This window comes from Tenrec ecaudatus, chromosome 1 (assembly GCF_050624435.1).
Source record: "Tenrec ecaudatus isolate mTenEca1 chromosome 1, mTenEca1.hap1, whole genome shotgun sequence".
NCBI classification, from domain to species: Eukaryota; Metazoa; Chordata; class Mammalia; order Afrosoricida; family Tenrecidae; genus Tenrec; species Tenrec ecaudatus.
In genome coordinates this window covers 74876568-74898869 of record NC_134530.1, presented here as the reverse complement: position 1 = coordinate 74898869, position 22302 = coordinate 74876568, and the positions used below count along the sequence as shown (strand labels likewise).

The 22302-nt window shown below is 37.9% G+C and overlaps 1 protein-coding gene across 1 annotated transcript in view; it reads left to right on the top strand.

The window, feature by feature from the left end:
* AGBL4 (AGBL carboxypeptidase 4) overlaps nt 1–22302 on the top strand; it is a 1434684-nt gene that overhangs the window by 159541 nt on the left and 1252841 nt on the right. The gene's annotated exons all lie outside the window — the stretch shown is intronic.

Below are 22302 nucleotides of genomic sequence, written 5' to 3'. Positions count from 1 at the left end.
CAGTCACCTTTGACTCATAACACCCCTACAGAAAACAGAACAAGACATTGCCCTCTCCTGTGTCATCCTCACAAATGGTTCTTTGCCCATTGTTGCACCCACTGTGTCAGTCCATCTGGTTGAGGGCCTTCCGTTTTATTTTATCTGTCTATCTATCATCTATTTTTGCTGTCCCTCTTCTTTATCAAGCACGATGTCCTTTTACAAAGAATTGTCTATCAGGGTAACATGTCCAAAAACAAACTCTGTCTTGCTTCCAAGGAGCATTCTGGCTGTACTGCTGAGACAGATATTTGTTCTTTTGGCAGTCCGTGGTACTTCCGTGCTCTTTGCCAGCACCGTAATCTTGTTGTTAGGTGCTACAAGTCAGCTCCGACTCAAAGCAATCCAACATGCAACAGAACAAAACACTACCTGGTCCTGCAGCATCCTCATGATTGTTGCTATGTTTGAGCCTGTTGTTGCAGACAATATATCAACCCATTTTAGTTGGTCTTCCTATTTTTCATGTCCCTTGTTTTTTTTTTATCTATCATAATGTCATTTTTTAGAGACTGGTCTCTCCTGCTAACCCATCCAAAATCTGTGAGAATAAGTCTCTCCATACTGACCCCTAAGGAGAATTCTGGTTTTATTCTTCAAAGACAGATCTGTCTGTTGTTCAGGAAGTTCACAGTACTTTCAATATTTAGGAGAAGGAAGCAGGTGTAACATTGTGATTAATTGTATAAGCTTTTTAAGTACACTTCTTGAGTTAAAAAATGACTCCAACGGTGTGTTTATTTGGCCCTTTGTTTAACCTCTGGCTAACTTGGTTTTTTTTTCAATAAAAGGATAATATTACCTACTTTATAGAGTTTTGCCAAAATTAAATGAGATGCTTAGCACAGTAATTAATACATAGTAGACACTCAGTAGTTGTTAGCCATTGTGCGTGTGTGTATAGGTTTAGTATTACAAGTTGTACTCAGCTAATAGTAGAGGCTATCTCTGTAAACTCATTAAACTAAATGACAATATTAAGGTATTAGTTCTGTTAGCATCTATTGAATGTCTCTTATACAATGAGTATTTTGAAGACACGGATGTAGAATGGTATTCAAGAGAGGGTCCCTAAACTCAAGGATATCAAAGTTTAGTTATTTTTTTTCCAGAGAAAATAATTAAGATATATACTCCTATGAATGAGCAAACCAATTTTATTGACTTCTAGTTGTATTTCTTCCCAGACAGATTTGTTCGTTCCTCTTGCAGTTCACAATAGTTTCCATATTTTGCACTAGCTCCAATATTCCAACACACCAATTCTTTGATCATCTTCCTTATTCAGACTAGACATACAGTACTACAAATTGTATAATGCCAAGCAACTTATTTAACCTCTTTGACCATGTTTGAGTCCATTTTGGCAGCCACTGTACCAGTTTATTCCTTTGGAGCCCTTCTCTTTTTCCCAAATCCTCTAATTTACAATCACGATATAGGATTTTTCCTCCTTGTTTGTCCAAAACAAACAAGATGATGTCTCACTATCCTCGTTTTTTAAGAGGCCTATGGCTGTGCTTATTCAGACAGATATGCTCATTCTTCTGGCATATTCTGTTGTCAATATTCAGTATTATTTGTCAACACCATAATTCAGATAAATCAACTCTTCTCCACTCTTCCTTATTCATTGTCTACATTTTTGCGTACTTCAAGTCCTCTTTGCTTTTAGCAACCTAGGTTGTGAATTGTGTATCTCCCAGGTTGCTAATGAGTTTTCCTCCCTTTACAAAGCACTGTTCTTCTTTATATGACACAAGTTTGGAAGATATTTATGTGCCACATTCTCTTCTGACTCTAGATAGAATTTCTGGTAGTTATCTGCTGAAGGAATTATCTTCAATTTAATGTTACTTGAGTGTTATATGAGTGATACTTTTTGATATTGTCTGCATTCTCTTAGGTCACCTTTTTCTGTAGTGGGCACAAACATACAAGTGTACACCTTCCAGCCCATTGATAAGATAACTGTCTTCCAAATTCCTTGGCATAGATGTTTCTAGCATTGCATCTCCCTTTTGATGAGGAACACGCTCTGGTTTGTGTTACTTAGGAGTATGGTTGTTTCTGATAGAGAATTTTGCACGAGAAAGCTTTTCTGGCAGTCTTTTTGAAACTGAGAAAGTCTTGCAAAGAATATATCACATGATTTCTAAATGCATGGTCATCTTCTTTGCAAAGTAACTCTAGGAAACTTATATAAGTACTAATATTTATAATTAATGTTTCCTACCATTTACACTTTTTAATAAAAACAGCCCATCAGATTATTTGCCTTTTCTTGAAGGAATGCTATTTATTTTCATTAAATTTAGTATCCATACCTAATGCCAGTAAATTGTTTATTGAAATACCTTAATTTCCCCAAACATACAAATATACTGATTCTGTTTCCTTTGTATTATATTGGCATCACGTTTACAGTGAAAATTATTAACTAAAAGCCTATTGTTTTTCTGTAGAAAACCGTCGGGAATGTGGGTTCATGAGTGTAAGGCAAAAAGAACAATCCCCAAAACAGATGTGGATGAAATATTATGATGCACTGTCAGGTTTTACATAGTCTCTTTCTTTAGCGGATCAGGACAAAAATTTGTTCTTGCATTTTGTTAATAGTTTATTAGTAGCAATAATAGCATATCTTTACTTGTGAAATATCAACCAGATAAAATATATCTTGACATTTTTATACTTGCTACTACTTTTAAAAGACTAAATTGAAAATGTTAAAATGTAGTATATGATATAGAGAAGGAAATGGAATGATCTCTTATCTAGAGTTTGTATTTTTTAAACTTTGTATTATGAATTAGGTGAAAGTTTACAGAGAAGCCCATCAGTTTTACATTCAGCAATTCATCAAATCTAGGCTTCATGTTTTAGGTAGTGTGTCTTGAGAGAACAATTGTGCGGAAAAGGCACAAAGTTCTTATATCCCCCTTTCCCCTGCACATTGTTTCTCCTAATATCATTTTGTATTACTGTGGTTCATTTGCTACAATTGTTTAACCAAGATGGATACATAATCATTAACTAATCCACTGCTATCAAGTCAATTCCTATTCTTAGGGGTTCTGAGTCTGTAAAACTTTACATGAGCAGATTTTTCCAAATCTCACTGCTATGGAGTGAATTCTGACCCTTAGCAATCCAATGGGACAGAATCTGCCCCTGTGGGTGTCTGAGACTATAAATCTCTATGGGAGTAACTGATGGTTTTGAACTGCTGACTTTTGGGTTAGCAGCCCGAGGCAGGACCCACACACCATAACCCACTAGGCCACTAGCCTCATCTTTGTCCCAGAGCAGACTGAAGTTTACCAACAGAGCCAACAGGGCTCTTATTAGGGACTTCACTAAGGTCCATCATTTATTTTACAGTTCATTCTTTCTGTTCTGTAGCCCTTTGCGTTGTGACAAATGTGTGACAATATTACACAGAATAGTGTCACTGCTTTAAAAATGCCCTAAGCTCCATCTATTTATCCCTTCCCTATCTCCTTTACCTCACTGGCAACCACTTTACCTTGTCTCTATATTTTTGCCTTTTTCCAGAATGTTGGGATCATGTTGTTTAGCTTCTGTGCACTGCTTTTTTTTTTTCACTTAGCAGCATACATTTAAGTTTCCTCCATGTTTTTCATGGCTTGATGGCTCATTTTGTTCTGTCACTGAATAATACCTCATTGTATTATATACCTCCTGTCTTATATTCAGCTAATAGTGTAAAAATATTTCTAAATTTTTCTGTATGCTTTAGTAGACCTTTATAGAGATATTCGAGCTCTTGTGGAACAGTAGGTTACCTTTGGGGATGCTAACTGAAAGGTAGTAGCAGGTACCTGGGAGAAAAAGCAATCATCTGCTACAAAAATTTACATCCGCTGGCATGCTATGGAACGTTCTACTCTGTTCTGTAGAACCACTGTTAGTAGAAACAGTCAGAACCCATCTTCCCATCTTTTAGCACTGGGTTTGGTTTTGGTTTGCATGTTGACAGTTTTATGTTTTCTCTTTGAAATGAAGGATGATTTATTCAGGACTAGTCTGTGTCAAGAATATAAGTTGTGCTATATGGATTCTGCTCACAGGCCACTTATTTGTAGGAGGTTCTCCCCAGATTTACAGTTGGGAAGTTAATGTGTACAGTTCTTACTTTGATTTTACTTTTATTTAATTCAGTTTTTAAAATAAAAGTGAGAAACGTAACTGACTGATTTTGTGCTTTTCAATGGATATTTGTGTGCGTGTGTGTGTGTGTGTGTGTATCTGAAGTACACTTATATGCCCCCGTTCAACAGTACTTCTAGGTGGATTTGAAATTTCAACTTTTTGATTTTTAGTTGCGAGCATAACTATTTACAGCAACCGAGAGTGCTGTGTACGTCACTTATTTGTATCTTCTTGCTACTGTTAAAGTTTTCTTTGATTATTCTTTCTAAACAATTTAATTATGATATATTTTGGTTTGCTTGTTTTCATGTATTTGCATTATATTAGTCATTACTTCCCTAAACATCTCTCTGCCCCCTTCTCCTTCCTTCATTAACTCCATTTATCTGTGTATTAAGCCTTTTGGATTGTCTCAAAGCTCATTGACACACTTTCTTCCTTCTTGTTTCAAACTTATTTTGCTCTTTGTTTAGTTTGTTTCTCTTGATATTTCTTTAAAAACATTGATCCTACCTATTGAATTAATAAATCTACCTTTTATAACATTCAGTATATTTTTTTCTTTTCAGACATTATACTTCTCATCTAATATATATATTACTTTTTTCATATCTCCTTTTTGAAAATTTTATTTACTTATTTATTTTAAACCATTTTATCGGGGGCTCCTACAGCTCTTATAACATTCCATACATCAATTGTATCAAGCATATTTTTACATATGTTGCCATCATCATTCCCAAAACATTTTCTATTTGAGCCTTTGGGATAAGTGCCTTTCCCCAACTCCCTACACCACCCTCCCCCCGGTGCATCCTTGATCAGTTGCATCTTGTTATTATTATTTTGTGGAGTACAGCTGACAACAGCAGCTGTCTGTTTCTCCTTTCACTCACATTTCTGCTCTTCATCCCCTTGGGGGCAGGGCAGGAAACCTTGTGATGGGTTCCCTTTTTCTCCCAGTTCCCCCTTGCCAACCATGCCCCTGTTGCTACTCCCACTCCTGTTCTTGAGGCATTTATCTGTCCTGAATTCCATGTGTTGGGAACTCTTGTCTGTACCTATGCGTGTTCTCTGGTCTAACCAGATTGGTAAGGTAGAACTGGGTCACGGTAGTAGAGGCAAGGAAGCATTCAGGAACTAGAGGAATGATGTGCGTTTTGTTTGTGCTATACTGCACCTTGGTTGAATCATCCCTTCCTTACATCCCTTCTGTGGGGGGAGTTCCAATTGTCTACAGATGGGCTTTGAGTCTCCACTCCAGACCCACTTGTTTGCATCAATATGTTGTTTGTTTTGGATCTTTTGATACCTGATACCTGATTTCCATGACACCTCATGATCACACAGGCTGGTGTGCTTTTGATGTGGGCTTATTTGCCTCTCTGCTGGATGGCTGCTTGTTAAACTTCAAGACTTTAAGACCCCAGACACTATTATGTTTTGATAGTCAGACACCATCCAATCTGTTCACTACATTTCCTTATGTACCCAGTTTGTCTTCAGCGATTGTGTCGGGAAGGTGAGTATCAAAGAGTGCCAGGTTATTAAAACACAGTGTTCTTGTGTTAAGGGAGGCCTTGAATAGAGGTCCAAAATCCATCTGCAATCTTAATACTTAACATATAAATATATGTACATTGGCCCCTATCCGTTTCATTGTGTGTGTGTATATATATATATATATATATGGTCTCTTCTTAAAATGGTCAATCTTTCCTGCAGCTTCTTGAATATATAGCTATCTCAGTGTTTATTGCACTGGTTCTCAATCTTCCTAATGCTGTGATCCTTTAATACAGTTCCTCATGTTGTGGTGACCCCCAACCATAAAATTATTTTTGTTGCTACTTCATAACTGTCATTTTGCTACTGCTATCAAGCGGGCGAGTCCTGTGAAAGGATGGTTCAACCTCCCCAAAGGGGTCAGAACCCACAGGTTGAGAACCGCTGTCTTAATGTAATAACTTTATCATCTGTGCTACTTAGCTTTATTCAGATGATTTCCCCCACTAAGCCCCCCCACATACACACACTGTGGATTGTATTTCATTGCTTTTTTGTATGCTTGATAATTTTATTTTTAATTGGATGACAAACGTGAATTTCACGCAGCTGAGAGCTGGATACTTTTGAATTTGTATGCAGATTTTTGAGCTTTATTTGAATATGAGGTTAGGTGTCTTGTGTATTAGAGCTTAAGTTCTGAGCACTTCCGTTTGCAAAGTGCTATGGATGGCATTGGCAGCCCAAAATTTAGTTCGAGAGTTCACACATAGATTCCCACATGGCTTCAAATGAATTCTTTCCTATCATTAACCAAGGGTATAGATAATCTTCCCCTCACACTGAGTGCCATGGAAAATAGATTACTTCCACCTCTTTCTGACCAGCCCAGGCCAAAGCAGTCCCTCTTGTGATGGAGGTACCCCTGCTGGGGCAGTGCTGGTGGAGGAGTCAAATGGTCGTGAGTCATGCCCTGCTAGTCTCATCCTGCCTACCTTAGTTGGAGGCCCTGATCCAAGCTTGTGAGCCCTACTAACGAACATGGAGTTCTTGGCCCAGTCACAGCCCTGTTTCTGCTCCTATAGTCCCACCTCTTTGCACCCTGGTGGTGTGGTGCTTATGTGTTGGGCTGCGATCGGCATGGTTGGAATTAAAGACAACAGCAGCTCCTCAAGAGAACACTGGTCTTTCTATCCCCAAGTACAATTACAGTCTAGGGAACCCTATGAGTCCCCACTGACTGAATGGCAGTGAGCTTTCAATTCCACTTTGAGTCCCAAAGGTGATGGAGCGAGCTCCCCTAGTCATGAATTTGTTCCATACCTATTTAACTCATGTTCCCATTGTGAGTTTTCAGACACCCATCTTAACCTCATGCTATGGAGTGCCCTCAGACCGATGATGTGTCTGTGTCTTTGCGTTGTCTTTTCCCCCTTTAAGACTTAAAACATGTGTTCCTTAGGTCCTGTCTGAGACCACAGTGGGGCATCTTATGAACACCAAACCACTTAGAACCTGCTGATCTTTTTGCATCTTATGGTTATAAGGTTTAAGTGTTATAAAATCAACATTTATTCTTAAATATTTCCTTTGTTGATGTAAAACCTATCTGAGCATTCTATCCAATGCCATATGATTTATGCAGGTTTCTGGACTGTGACTTAGCAAGAGAGGAACTATTTCTGTCTTTGTGAGAGCTAAAGGATTTGCTTCAGATCTGCTTTAGGTGACCCGTGCTCCAGGCAATTTTCACATTATTCAGCTGAGGCCTGGTGAAAAACTCTGCTGACCCTCACCCTCTCTTCCTATGCAGCTCCCCTTTTCTCCCCCAAGGACTCTGTCCAGTGAACAATAGGTATTTGGGTTTCCTTTAATTTTTAGCTCCTTCTCAACTTGGGGAGATACTGCTTGAATCTGTGGGGTTTTCCCTCCTATGTGTCAGAAAACAAAAATAAGACAAAAACAAATTCCCTGCCATCTAGTCAATGCCTAGCCAGAGTGACCCTGTGGGCAGAGTAGGGCTGCCCTTGTACGTTTCTGAGACTGTGACTGTTACAGGGATAGAGAGCACGTCTTTCTTCCACTGCTGTGTTGCAGTTGGATATATATATACACACATAGACATTGATTTTAGATAAGAAAAATGTATGTTATCTCTACTGATAGAAAACCTTTTTTCTACTCTTAAATATTAGAAAATTTTCAAAAATATCCATATATTACTGCTAGCATGCTTAATATATAGGCTGGAAATCATGTTGTAAGAGAAATTTTACTTTAATAGCTGTTTTCTATTAAGATGACAGTAACATATTTAAGCACATAAATATAGCATGTGGCAATAAAAAGTCTAAATTTGGGAAATACAATGTGCCTTCAGAAAAGTTACATAACTTCTTATTTACACACCAGGGAAAATAATAGGCATTAAATAATTAATGTAAACAGACTTCCTCCATGTTCTGCTATAGAGCAAGTAATTAAAAACGGTAATAATTAATAACATCATCAACAAGAGTACTGTCACTTAAAAGTTAAATATTATGTGTTTATTAGACCATGGTGAGATGATAGGATATACATTGTAATATTTTGAAAAGTGAGAGAAACCAGAAAAATACTTTCTTGTAGTGTTTACCCACAAATAGAGAACAAAAATGCAATTTAACCACTCATCTGGTTATGTAACTACTGTTAAATAATAAATGACCTTCAGATAAAATAAAAACAAAAACATAATTTGTGCTGGTTGGATTTGGCATTTAAAGTGCCCCGATGGTGAAGATATGTTTAAATGTGATGTAGTGGCCTCTCCCAGAAAGGATAAGTGCAGCGAGGGATGCGTCAGCTCCACGGCAGGTGGAGGCATTGTGAGAACAAAAGTGCTGCAGGCTCCTGTGATAAGGCTTCACTTTCTAATTTTGGCATTCCCGCATTTCTAGGTAGCTTATTTCATTTTGTGATGATGAAACTTGAGAATGCCCTTACGGGTCCCTAAATTATTTAGCAATATGGATCCATGGTTATCCAGGATTATTACAGTGGTCTGCCCCAAATAACATTCTAAATGTGAAAAATAAAAGGCAAAGATATTGACTCTTGATTCATAAATTGATTTCTCTTTAACGTATCTAGTTTTTTGTACCAATCTTTTTTCCTTTAACTAAGCAGCAACCTCTGATCTACTTGTTTGCATCAGCAAGTAAAATAAACTTTTTTGAGTAATAGAATCTTAAGCAATATCAACATTTACCACTTATGAAAAAAATTAATATTGTTTATTGAACACCACCTCAAGGATTTTTCTAAGGACTTCATAGCATGTTGTATAATTTACTTATTGCACTAATTTGCAAAATCTACGTCATTTATTATATGATGGAACATATTCAAAAGTGGTTGTCACTTGTCCAGGGTAACCCACTGAGTAACTTTTATAATCAAGACTTGAACCAGAAATAGATAGCATAATTATAAATCACTCATTTTCATTGTTTTTCACTGGATTTTAATAGTAACCATAGATAAAAATAACATTTAATCAGCTCTACAACCCTACTGAAGAAATAAAGAAATAACTTGGGAGCTACTTTGACCTCATTTGACTATAGGACGGAGAAAGAAATTTTAACTCCACACTAGCCCAAGTCACTTGCCACAGGCAATTGTCGGACATGTTTCTATTCTCCATCCTTCTTTTACCCTAGTCTGATAGTAACCATTCTTCCTATGCCACTCTGCTTCTCTTCTGCATTTGATAATCCATCGCAGTGACACCACACAGAACTCACAGACAAAATACACTCTTATGGAAGTTTATTAGCAAAGTTAACAGTTTACCCCAAGTCAAGGTTAGAAAACAGTAAGAATACAGTCCTTGGTCAACAGCAGTGCCTCTTCTCCACTAACAACCATATCTTTTTCGGGTCGTCAGCCTGCCGGTCATGAGGTTCCTTGGCCTCTTCCTTCATGAGTCACAAAACCCACCTCTTGTTCTCCTTCACTGCCTCAAAATCTTAATGTAGCTTCCCTGCTCTATGCGGGGTCTATGTGCGTGGCCTCTGCTAGCTCCCCGCTTCAAGCACGGGTCTAGCATGAGCTCCACTAGTGGTGTTTCCTTTGTGCTAGTCCTAGGCATCTCTCTTCCTTCTTTTGAAATGACTTTCTCATATCCAGGGCAATGGCAGAACTGACCAATAACCTGAGTGAGAGTATTTTAAACCTTATTTGAATGATTCAACCTAATCATTTGTCAGGAGTTATAGCGAAATAAATAGAAGAGCCATCAGTAATAAATTTCTCTGCATGACAAAACCAAAAACCAAACTCACTGCCAATGAGCCAATGCTGATTCATAGCAACTCCCAGTAGGTTTCTGAGACTGTCTGTTTACAGGAGTAGAAACACTGGGTCTTTCTCCCGAGGATCTGCTGGTGGTTTCGAACTACTGGCCATGTGCATTGCACCCCAACACATAATCACTACACCACCAGGACTTTCCACTCAAATCACCACACTTGCCCTTAAATAATGCAATTTCTTTCTCACCATAACTTTAATAATTGCTTTAATAAATTGTACTTCTCTAGAAAATTGAATTGGGAAAAGTTGTGTGATAGCAATATGTGGGAAGCATCAGGCTGATCAAGGTGTTTACTAATGGGTGACTATTTAGTCCCCTGCGCCGCCTCTGTGTCTCTGCAGACTAGCATTGCAAAATGACTGTTGTTTGTGACTTTGCTGCTAAAAGCATTGAGGGATAACTCAGCTATTTATGATCTCTTTGAGGATCTCTTGAATCTTGCATATCCATGTGATTGTCCTTGAACCTAGTGCTTTTATTATTCTAAAGTTAAGAAACTGTGACTAGTTAAGTAACATTTGCATAGATAAGAGTTTAGGAATGTTTAAGTTCTTTGATGTTTGTTTTGTAACCAATTCCCTTGTGTAAGAAAAGTATATATACCAACCTTCAAATATACTGGAGACTCCAGTCCATCAGATTGGAGTCCTCCCGATCCCATTCTTTGTACATAGCTTTCTTTTCCCTTCATCCGCACACCTCAATTCAAACCCAGCGTGATGCGGGATAGCTGGTCTAATCCCCCGCAGCAATATTTGCAACAATAGTAAAAAATGAACTGATAAAGGTATTATATACAACCAAATACCTGTGGGATTTGGGTCCTTGGTTTGGGGTAATGGTTACATAGGACATCCAGTTAATTGGCCTAATATCATCTTTAGTGCTGTATTAAACTTACCTGCTTATTCTAGTTTCTGGAATCTTAAAAAATTTGCAAGTAACCATTCGTGTTACAACAATTTGTCTCTCTTCAAGTGGAACAACGCTTGGAAGGAGAGTCAAGAACAGAAAGGGGATAAACTATCCTCTTTGCCATGAGCCCAGAAGAACTGGATGGTAACTAGCTACTATCACTTTACATTCGGTGGGAATCCTGCTCCAGAGGGAGGAAACACAGAACACAAATTTAAATTCTCTGACTCCAGACTTCCTGGAATGATGGTGACTGGATGAACCCCTGGATCTATTGCTCTAAGGTGATCTTTATTTTTTTAAAAAGGCAGGCAATTTTTCTAAGATGATCTTTAAACCTTAAGGTAAAAGTACACCTGAGGTATTTTTAAGTACAAGAAATAATTCCGTTTAACTTGTAAAGGAGTATGGTGAGGCTTCATATCACCTACTTTGTACTTGTTGTCAGGAGGGACCAGTCCTTGGAAAAGGACAACACGCTTGGTAAAATAGAAAGCCAGAGAAGAATATGAAGATTCTAACAGTGGCCATAGCAATTAGCTCAAACATAACAATGATTGTCAGGATGGCACAGGGCCAGGCAGAGTTTCATTCTGTTGTACATGAGATCTCAATTAGTCAGAACTGACTTGATACCACCTAAAACACAACAGTAAAGCACGTGTTTTGAACATTCTGTTCTTTCAGGAGTTACACATATGGTATGGATTTGATAACAGTGCAAGAGATTACATAGGTAATTTAGGAGTAAATGAGTTTGTATCAAAAGAGATACAAAACTCAAACCAAACTCTTTGCTATTAAGTCTATTCCAACCGTGTAAGACAGAATGGGACTGCTATTGTGGTTTCTAAGACTGAAACTCTTCTGTTCCCCCTTGAAGGTTGTAGTCTTTGATCTATATTTATTTATTTACTTACTTATTTATTAATTCATTTTATTGGGCACTTGTACAACTCTTATGACAATCCATACACCTATCCATTGTGTCGAGTACATGTGTACATTTGTTGTCATCATCATTCTCAAAACATTTGCTTTCCACTTGAGCTCTTGGTGTCAGCTCCTCCTTTTTACCCCCTCCCTCCCCACCAGTCCCTCAGAAACCCTTGATAATTTATAAATTATTATTATTTTGTCATGTCTTACACTGTCCGATGCCTCCCTTCACTCCCTTTCTGTTGTCCAGCCCCCAGGGAGGGAGTTACATGTAGATCCTTGTAATTGGTTTCCCCTTCTACCCACCTTCCCTCCACCCTCCCAGTATTGCCACTCTCACCACTGGTCCTGAGGGGTTCATCTGTTGTGGATTCCCTGTGTTTCCATTTCCTAACTCTATCAGTTACATCATCTGGTCTAGCTGAATTTGTAAGGTAGAATTGGGATCATGTTAGTGGCGAGGGGTGGGCTGGCGGGTGGATGAGGAAGCATTAAAGAACTTGAGGAAAGTTGTATGTTTCATCATTGCTAAACTGCAACCTGACTGACTCATCACCTCTCTGTGACTCTTCTGTAAGGGGATGGACAGTTGCCTACAGATGGGCTTTGGTACCCCTTACTGCACTCCTCCTCATTCAACAATGATATGATTTTTTTATTCTTTGATGCCTGATACCTGATCTCTTCAACACCTTGGGATCACACAGGCTGGTGTGCTTTTTCCACGTGGGCTTTGTTGCATCTCAACTTTCTTCACCACATTTGCTTATGCACCCATTTTGTCTTCAGCGATCATGTCCGGAAGGTGAGCATCATGGAATGCTACTTTAGTAGAAGGAAGTGTTCTTGTATTGAGGGAGTGAGTACTTGAGTGGAGACCTAATATAGGAGTAGGAAACTTACCTCATCTTTCTCCCAGACAGAGGCTGATGGATTCAAACTACTGACTTTTCAGACAGCAGCTCGATGTCTAATCCCCACACAAGAAGTGTAAGACAGTTACACCATTCAGAGAATGAAATCAGTGTCACTGAGTTTCTCATGTACAAACTTGAATCGTTTTCCTGCCATTCTCAGTGCCACTAAAATAATAATGATGATGATGATAAACTTTTAAAGGACAATTTTTAAAATGTAGCTGAAGCTGAAGTAACCATTTCATGCCATTTGAAGCCAAATAGTGATCCTTAGAAAAATTTCCCACTAGCTTCTATTTTTAAGTAAATAGGAATAGGCTAGTGTACTGACCTGACCTATTGGGGAAGTTCTCTAGACTGCCATTATGTATGTATATGTACATATGTATTTATTTATTAAAATATATTTTTACTTATAATTGCCATATAATACACTTTAATAGTTAGGTAATATCAAAATGAGCCCTATATTCATCACCACAATCATTTCCAGAACACTTTCTTCCTTCTTGTACTCATTACTGCTAGCTTCCCTCCAACCTCTCTTCCCATACCCACAATCACCCATCAATACAGTTACTATTTCTGTAGATTTACCTAGCCTGGATTTCCCCTTCCATTAAAAAAATATGAAATAACTCTAAAATGTGAAAAAGGCAGATCAAATGATAAGGTATTACATTTTAACCCAACTACAACATCTGCCACAACCGATTCTACTATGCTCTCTGTGTGATAGCCAGGCTGTTCACACTCCTGGGCTATGGTCTGAGCGGAGTCACTAGAGGCTTGACCTCTGTGTGGACACTGCTAATTGACCTTAGCTTCCACTCTCATCCATAGCCTATACAGACCTGTTGTTTACAATTTTAGCTCTAATATTATTTTTCCTTTGAATTTGGATTTTATTTTATTTATAATCCTTGGATCACACAGGCTAGTGTGCTTCTCCATGTAGTCTGAATTAACATCCCATTTAGATGGTTGTTTGTTTGAAAATAAGCCTTTAAGACTCCAAATATTACTGTTTTGAGAGCTAGACACTGTCTGCTCTCTTCACCACACATTGCGGTAGCACCCTTATCTTCAGTGATCTATGCATAATGGTGAGCATGGAGCAAGGCCATGTCATAAGAACTAATTACTTTGAGATTTGTGCTATAATTCATTGTGAGCCCAAAATCCATTCACGAATCTGTGGTTTACAGACACCTCTGGTTCACATTAGAGTCCCCATTATTGTTGTATGATAGAGAACATGGTCAATAATCTCCACCACCCCCCCAGGGCATACAGTAGTATCATTAATTTATCCATTCCTAGAGAATTAAGCACATTGTTGAGAAATGAAAATTATTTAAGTATAGACTGGCTCCAAACTGCCTTACATGACTTGTTAATTTGTACAGATTAAGTTCTTAAGTGACTGGGAACTATTTACGTTAATAATGGGGGTGCTGGTGATAGGGCAACTTTTCCAAAAATGCTTATTACTGAAGACAGAAGCATGCCTGTTAGATTAGCATATTAGATTAGTACTATTAAGCCTCTTTGGCTGATGAAAGAAGTGTCATGGCCTGACCCATGTCGCACAACATTACTTTGACAAATAAAATCTTAATAAATGAGCTGTTTTCACTTGTAACTAAACGTGTGATGAAAGACAGGTAGTGGCCTATCAGAAGGATTGCTGGACTTATGAAACACAGTAGATTTGTTTGGGCTCTGGCTTTTAACTCGTTTTGTGGCCGTAAGAGAGCAGTGTATTCTATAACAGCTTTATTTTCATTTGTGAAGTGGTAGTTATAATAAAACATCTACTTCACCAGATTTTATAAAAAATTATGTGAGGCAGTGGATATAAAAGTGCTTGATAATCTACAACTCTATACAAATGCAAGGAAGGTAGCATTTTACTCAATTATGTACTAGATTATACACAAAGATTATACTCTGAATTATACATTTTCCCTCAAAAAAGTGATGGTATATGGAAACTTTTCTAGAACAAAGAAATCATATGTAAAGGGCGAATATACATGTTTTCATTTGCTTTTTATGTAGCTCTTTGGGGACCAGGCAAATCCCTGAAGTAAATTCATGGAAGGAAACCATATGGTAGACCCTGATTTATATTATCTTTTGGTGGAGCAGACTGCTTTTCCGCTTTTAGAATGTCAATTATTGTTTTAAGTTTCTGCAGCATAAAAAAGGATGTTGTAGTAGTGATTTAGTAAGACCTGCTTACTAAACCACTAAACAGCTTTTCAAATTAAGCATCCCTTTGAGGCAGAAAGATCTGAAGATCTCACACTGTAGCTGATGGTGTGAGAGTTTCTGCTTACCTTGAAGAGGTTGTTTCGCTGCTTCGACCTCCTCGAGTTTCTTCTTCAAAGGGAGTGTGTAGTTGATGCTCTCTTCTCAAAATATATTTATTATTGTTGTATTTATTGTATTATTTATGTTCCCATCACCTTGGTAATAGTGTTCTATTACAGACCAATACCTGAATTGTACCAAAAACTACCTTGAAGTCAGTTATTTAATTCTTTTGTTTTGCTAATAATTGCTGGATGTTTTTGACAATTTGTGTGTGTGTGTGTGTGTGTACCTATGAGACCTTAAGAGGATTATGTGATTCTTTGTGAAAAGCACCCCGTTGATATTGCAGGGAAAACACTGACTAGCTTTCCCATCCGTTTTACTTTTCTACTCCTGTGACATCTGCTGCCACCTCATTCTGCAGTATACGAAACCGGCAGTTTTCCACGAGTAGTCAGCAGATAGACTTGCTTTCACATCTTTGCACATATTCAGCCTGCTCAATGACTTGCCCTTTCTGCCATTTTTGGAGACTGTAGGTGATCTGATGCCTCTGTGGTGTAGTGTGTGATGTGTTGGGCTGCTAACCACAATGTCAGCAGTTTAAATCCACTAGCACCTCCTCAGAAGAAAGATGAGGCTCTCTACTCCCCCAGCCAGTTAACAGTCTTGGAAACCCATAGGGTCACTATGATTCAGATTGGTTTGGTTTTGGTTATCTATAGATCATCTCCCAGTATCTGGCATTTGGTAGGTATCAGTACCGCCTGTTGAATAAATGAGTAATGGATCTTCCTGGACCAAGAATCAAGCTTTCTTATTTGAATCCTGCCCTTGGGCAAATATTTCATCACTCTGGTTTCCTCAGAAGGATAATATATCTCCCTGTCAGGTCGTTGTGAGGATGGCCGTACATGTTAAATATGTAGAAGAGCGGCTGTGATGGGCAATGTTAAATGTCAACTTGGCTAGGTGACGTACCCAGATGCTTGGTCAAACAATAGTCTAGTTGCTGTAGCCACATGTGATAAATAAGTTGGTCATTAAGTAAAGCAGCCACTGTCAATAAGGTAGTGTGTGATACTATGAGGGTTTGCATGCTTCTGTGATATTCGAAGGTTCACTACAGTTATTTCAAACATAGTTCATTTACCCATGATGGATAGATGGATAGCTCAGTAGAACTCTTAAACTAAGACTAGGAAGAAATTCTTGGTCATATGCATCTGAAAGTAGGCAATTGAAACCTCATGTATCAAAATAGAATATTGTCCCATTTGTTACTGGAAGATAAAGGCCACTGGGTTGGAAGGCACCCAAAATACACAGTGATGACACCAGTCATGAAGATGATGCAGGACTGGGCAGTACTTTCTTCTTTACATAGGATCACCAGCAGTTGGAGCAGCTAATGATGGCAGCTAACAACAAGTACCGCAGGCTACTTTTTGCACTGTGGAATCATTTGAAGGTCATAAGCACTACAAGAGTGTTTCTTACAGTGTGTTCCGGCGGAGTCTGGAAACATCATGGCTTGGGCAGCCACACTCTAGTCTTCACTTTTTAACACTCTGAAGAGGAATTTTGCAGCTTATTTGCTGAGTGCAATATACCCTGTGGTTTCTTCACTGCTACTTCACAGGAGTGGATTGTAGATTCACGTAAAATGAAATTGTTGGCAACTTCAAATTCCTCTGTTTGTCCTGATGATCTTTATTGGTCTAGATATGTGATTTTTGTTTGCTTTGTGTTGCTGGGTAATCTCTACTGAACACTGTAACCTTTACTTTTCTTCAGCATGTGCTTCAAGTCTTTGCTTTCAACAAGCAGGGTTGTCATTTGCATATCATAGGTTCTTGATGAGTCTTCCTTAAATCCTGGTGCTATGTTCTTCATCAATTACAAAATCTCAGATTATTTTCTCAGCCTACAGTTTGAAAATTATGATAAAAGATAGCAATATTTACATACACCTTCTCTGGTTTAAAACCATACAAAACTTTTCTGTTTTAATGATGCCCCTTGGTCTATGTACAGGCTCCACATGAACTTAATTAAGTGCTCTGAAATTCCTATGCTTCACGATGTTATCCACAGTTTGTTATGATCCACCCAGTTGAATGTCTTCCCATAACCAATAAAACACAAACATCATTCTGCTATTCTTCCTTGTGGCGAAGATCTACCGTATATACTTGAGTATACGCCGAGTTTTTCAGCACACTTTTATACAGTTTTTGTGGTAAAATTAGGTGCCTTGGCGGATATTCAGATTGGCTTATACTCAAGTATATATGGTAGTTGACATCAACAATGATACCCCTAATGCCATGTTTTCATTTGAAATATACTTGAATATCTAGCAGTTCTCTGGCTAAATACTGCTGCAATAATTGTTGAGTTATCTTTTGCAACATTTTACTTGTATGTGATGTTAATGATATTTATTAATAATTTCCTCATTCTGTTAGACAATTTTGATAGTTAGCTTTTGTGTCAGCTATGGCAGGCTAGAATCTTCCATAGTTTGACAGGAAGGCTTCCCCCATAATGTGGCCTAATACAAATGTAAACAACTTCCAGCAACACCTTACTCAGGTGACAGCCTCATGATGTACTCTTGGGGGTGTGGGCAACTTCATAGGTTTCAATAGATGCTGTGGAGAGCTCTCTTGATCTCTTTCCAGGTATAGATGTTGAATCTGTCATATTACCCTCCAGTTCTTTATACTTGAGCTAATGGCCCGCTATATCACCTGCTGATTCTTGAAGCTATCTGCAGCCTGCCATGGAATCTGATCTGCTGATCTGCCTCTGCATGTATCAGCTGTGGTCTTCTTGCTCATCTTCCTGGTTCATCCCCCAGCTTCCTGCACCCAAGTTTCCCAGCCCTAGGGGTCATGCAAGTCAGGAAATGCATCCAGCATAACATTTGACATATGAATTTGATCCAAACTGGATGTAGCTGCTTATATAACTGTGTTAGCTATTTTTCTTGCAGTAAACTCTATTCTGTATATACAGATGTAAGTGTCATTGGTTTTGCTTCTCCAGAGAACCCAGACTAATATAGTCATCTTTCTTCGGAATGGCCACAAATCTGAATTTCTTCTAGTTAGTTGGCCTGATAGGTATCTTGGCATAGATGAATGCACTCCTTTAGCATTACATCCATTTTTCTTTGAATAACTCAATTGCTACTCCATAAATTCCAGTGCAATTTGGACTTATTCCTTCAATGCTATTGTTCTTAATATTGAGTGGTTGAATGTTAACTAATTATTTTTGTTACATTGGTTCCATGTACTTCATCCATTTTCTTTTGTTGCTTCCTGTACCCTTCAACATATTGCTTGTATAATCCTCAATATTGCATCTTGAGTCTTGAACTTTTTTTCTTTAAGTTCTTTCAGCATGATAAATGCTGAGCATGTTTTTCTCTTCTGGCTTCCTAATTCCCAGATTTTTGCCCATTTCTATGTGATACTCTTCTCTGTCTTCTTGAGTTGTTCTTTGAAATTTTCTATTAGGCTCTTTTATGTCATCATTTCTTCTATTTGCTTTAGCTATTCTAAAGTGTGTCTGTCAGAGAGGGGTCACATGTAAATCAGTAATAAATGGAGTCAAAGATAAAGTGCAGATAAGAATGGGTTCACAAGCTCCAAAGAACCACCCAGTGGTCATTTATCCAATCCCAAGTTTATACTTGGATTAACATACTTGACAATTACAGTCATCCTTACACTGGGTTTTTTGTCCATGGGGTATGGACTGACATAGTAGTAAAGACCAAGTGTAAATGTCTGGAACTGATTCTTTCCTTTTTAAGATAGTAAGTAAGTAGATAGCTAGATAGCTAGATAGCTAGATAGACAGATAGACAGATAGACAGATAGATAGATAGATAGATAGATAGATAGATAGATAGATAGATAGATAGATAGATAGAATCTAGTCAATTCTATCATTAAAGTTCTAATCAAGGGTTGGCATTTTTTTTCTAGCAAGGACCAGATAGTAGTATATTAGCTTTATGGCCTATATCATCTTTTTCACAGCTATTCTGAATTTTATTTTGTTACTAAAGCAGCCACATACAGTACATAAATGAATGAGAATGGCTGTGTTCCAATAATACATTAGTTATAGAAATACTTGAGTTATATTTGCCCCGCAAACCTGCTATGTTGATCCTCCTCATAAAAAGTGGAGAGTAGTAGTAAAAAATAAAGCTGGAGAGTAGTGGTGTCTGTTGAATCTCCATTTTATTTACTAATATATAATATGAAGGAATCATATGGATTATATAAAATGATTATAGATACTGCAGGCTTAACCATAATTGACCCAATAACCATTGCTGATTCTAATATGATATTGTTACTAGAGGAAATCAATAAGGTCTCGGGTATGTAGTACACAGTTACTATTTTGTCAGATGTATTATTTTCTGTTTCAGTTAGATGAAGATAAAAACATTTTGCTTTCACATGAGATTACCAACAACATTCATGTTTATTTCCATGTTTGCCTCCCGACTATGCTAACTCTCTCATCCTCTGTCATAATATAGTCTGAAGAGATCTGGACTTCCTGGAACATAACATTACATTGATTGGTCCATTACTTAAATGGTATCATGCTGACTGGACACAATGGATGCTTATGCTAGAGACCTGAGTAAGAGCATGGCAAGTAAATACAATGAAGATTCAAGGAAATTACATGCCGTGTAATTTTTGTAAGTTCAATGACAAGAGCCATGGTGGTATATCTTATCCAAAGTAAAACACAAATAGATGCATATTTCACTCTCTGTTACAAAGAAATCACAGCACCTAGGCTACCTCTTTAGGTTCTGGAGACAGCATATTATACACATACAACCACTCTATTGGCCCAAATATATTGTGTTACATATAAGGTTTTTAATGTTGACTTGGGCCAAGTTGTAGTACAAGTAAGTACCTTCACTCCTCGTGCCAGGTAATTTGTAGACCTGATGCTTTCAGGGATGTCTGTATTGGGAGACCATGTAGTGTGAGTTTATGGTAGGCACCAGGGATTACAAGGACTCCAGAGCCATGAGTCTCATAGGATCCTCAATATAGATTTTTGGCTTTTTGAAAAATTCCTTGAACATGTTGATAGACCTTGATAAAATGGAATGTTTTGTAGTAAGGCACCATTTGATTACATGTCTAGAACTCTGGATAACAACCTGAGTTCTATTGGACTCTGTGATAGTTAAGGTTTTGTGTCAACTTGACTGTGCCAGGATTCTCAGTGATTTGTTTGGCAGTAAGACCTAATAAGTCCCCGTGCTGTGATCTAACACAATGTAATCGCCTCCATAATTGGATCGGCTATGAGCATGCAATCAGTTGTGAAGATTAGGATAGAATCTAACACCTTGAGTTCATCCCAAGTCTTCCATCTTACTTGCTGACTTGAATCCATTCACTTCTGCTTCCACAAGACTTCAATCTTCTTTCTAATCTTGGTTTCTTCAGCTCCTGACGTGATTTGAGTCAAGGGCAGGCTTAGGCTAGCATATTCCACTGCCCACAGGAAGTGGCATTTCCCACTTTGGAAAATACAGAACTAGATCCTACTTTCTAAGAATTCTCAGCATATGAGGAACAGAGACCAATGTTGAATTGTGATGTGCCAGTATTTCTCAGGGAGGTGAATTGGCCACTTGGTTGAAAGTCAACTATATGGGCCCCTTTCATTCAGGAAGAACCATCAAATCTTTCCTACCTAGTACACTAGCCAACACACATTTTGGTACCTCAAATGTTAGACTTGTTTCTGGGTATTTTGACCTGCTGATTCCACAATGGCACCAGTGTTTCCCTACCAGCTGTAATTTTTGAGATACAGAGCATATGAATATGCCACTCTTCACCCTGTCATGTTCAAATTAATATCTTTTAAACCTGAAAGAAACAATAAAAATTAAAAGAAAAGTATACTACATGAAAATCTATCTATTTCATACTAAAATCACAGATTCCTGATGCAAACTATCCAGTCATTTGAAACAAGCTCCTATTGTTAACCTTCCGAGAATGTGATCTACCAAGACAGTCTTGTGTAAGATTCTAACATTAGTCTGCAATGATGTGTGCATCCTATCATCCGTGGTATCTGGCTTTCTCTGTTTCCCATCTTGGTGAAATCTTTCACCTTACTCTTCTGAAAAGCGATCTGAGTATACAGGTAATGGACTTTAAGTACTCATGTTATAGACAAGCCTATTGAAATTAAAGAGGATATCTTCTACTAATTGTGTGTAATTGTCTGCCTTCTTGTTGCCAAGAAAGTTTTTCACAGCAAGAACAAATGGCACACGATCCAATTTCATTCATTGATGGTATGAAATGTAGGTCATTTAAAAATTGTCTGCTCTGTGGGTCATCAAAAATTTCGGCCTTTGGGATAGTAAAGCCACACATGTACATTGGGCAAGAAATGTTTTTACATGAAAAGTGTTTCCATGAAAAGTCCAGGGAACTTAATGTATTATGTATTCAATGCAGGGATTGTCATTATTCAAAGCATTTTCAAATTGTATCAGGCCTAGCTTGGTATATAGCGGTGGCAGTATGATTTGATTTTGTGTTACCAACATTGGTTATGTTCTGTCTTCCAACCACCATATTCCCTGGGGAGCAGTCTTTTCTTGCCCAATGTACATGTGTGGCTTTACTCTCCCAAAGGCATTTATAACAAGGACATATTGTGCAGTGACTTTGTTGACCAAGAAGAAATTAACCATCTTCACATATACACAAGTCACCCACTCGTATTCTTGGTAGTTTCTCTTTTCCAAGACTAAATACATGGCTCTTTATCTTTATTTCATTCTGATGTGTTGACCAATTGAAATACAAGCATATTTATTGCCATTATTTTAAAAATAACGTTTCAAACAATGATTTGAACTGAAAAGACACCACTCACTTGGATTTTATTCTGAAAGACCAGTTGTCTTCAGATGGTCTTTATGTCATTGCAGAAGACTAGGTTGTTGTCTTCAGTAAAGAATGGCAGCAAATCCTTTTCTTACCTTTGGTAAAATGTGATTTTGTTCCAGGCCAAAGTACAATTTTTTCC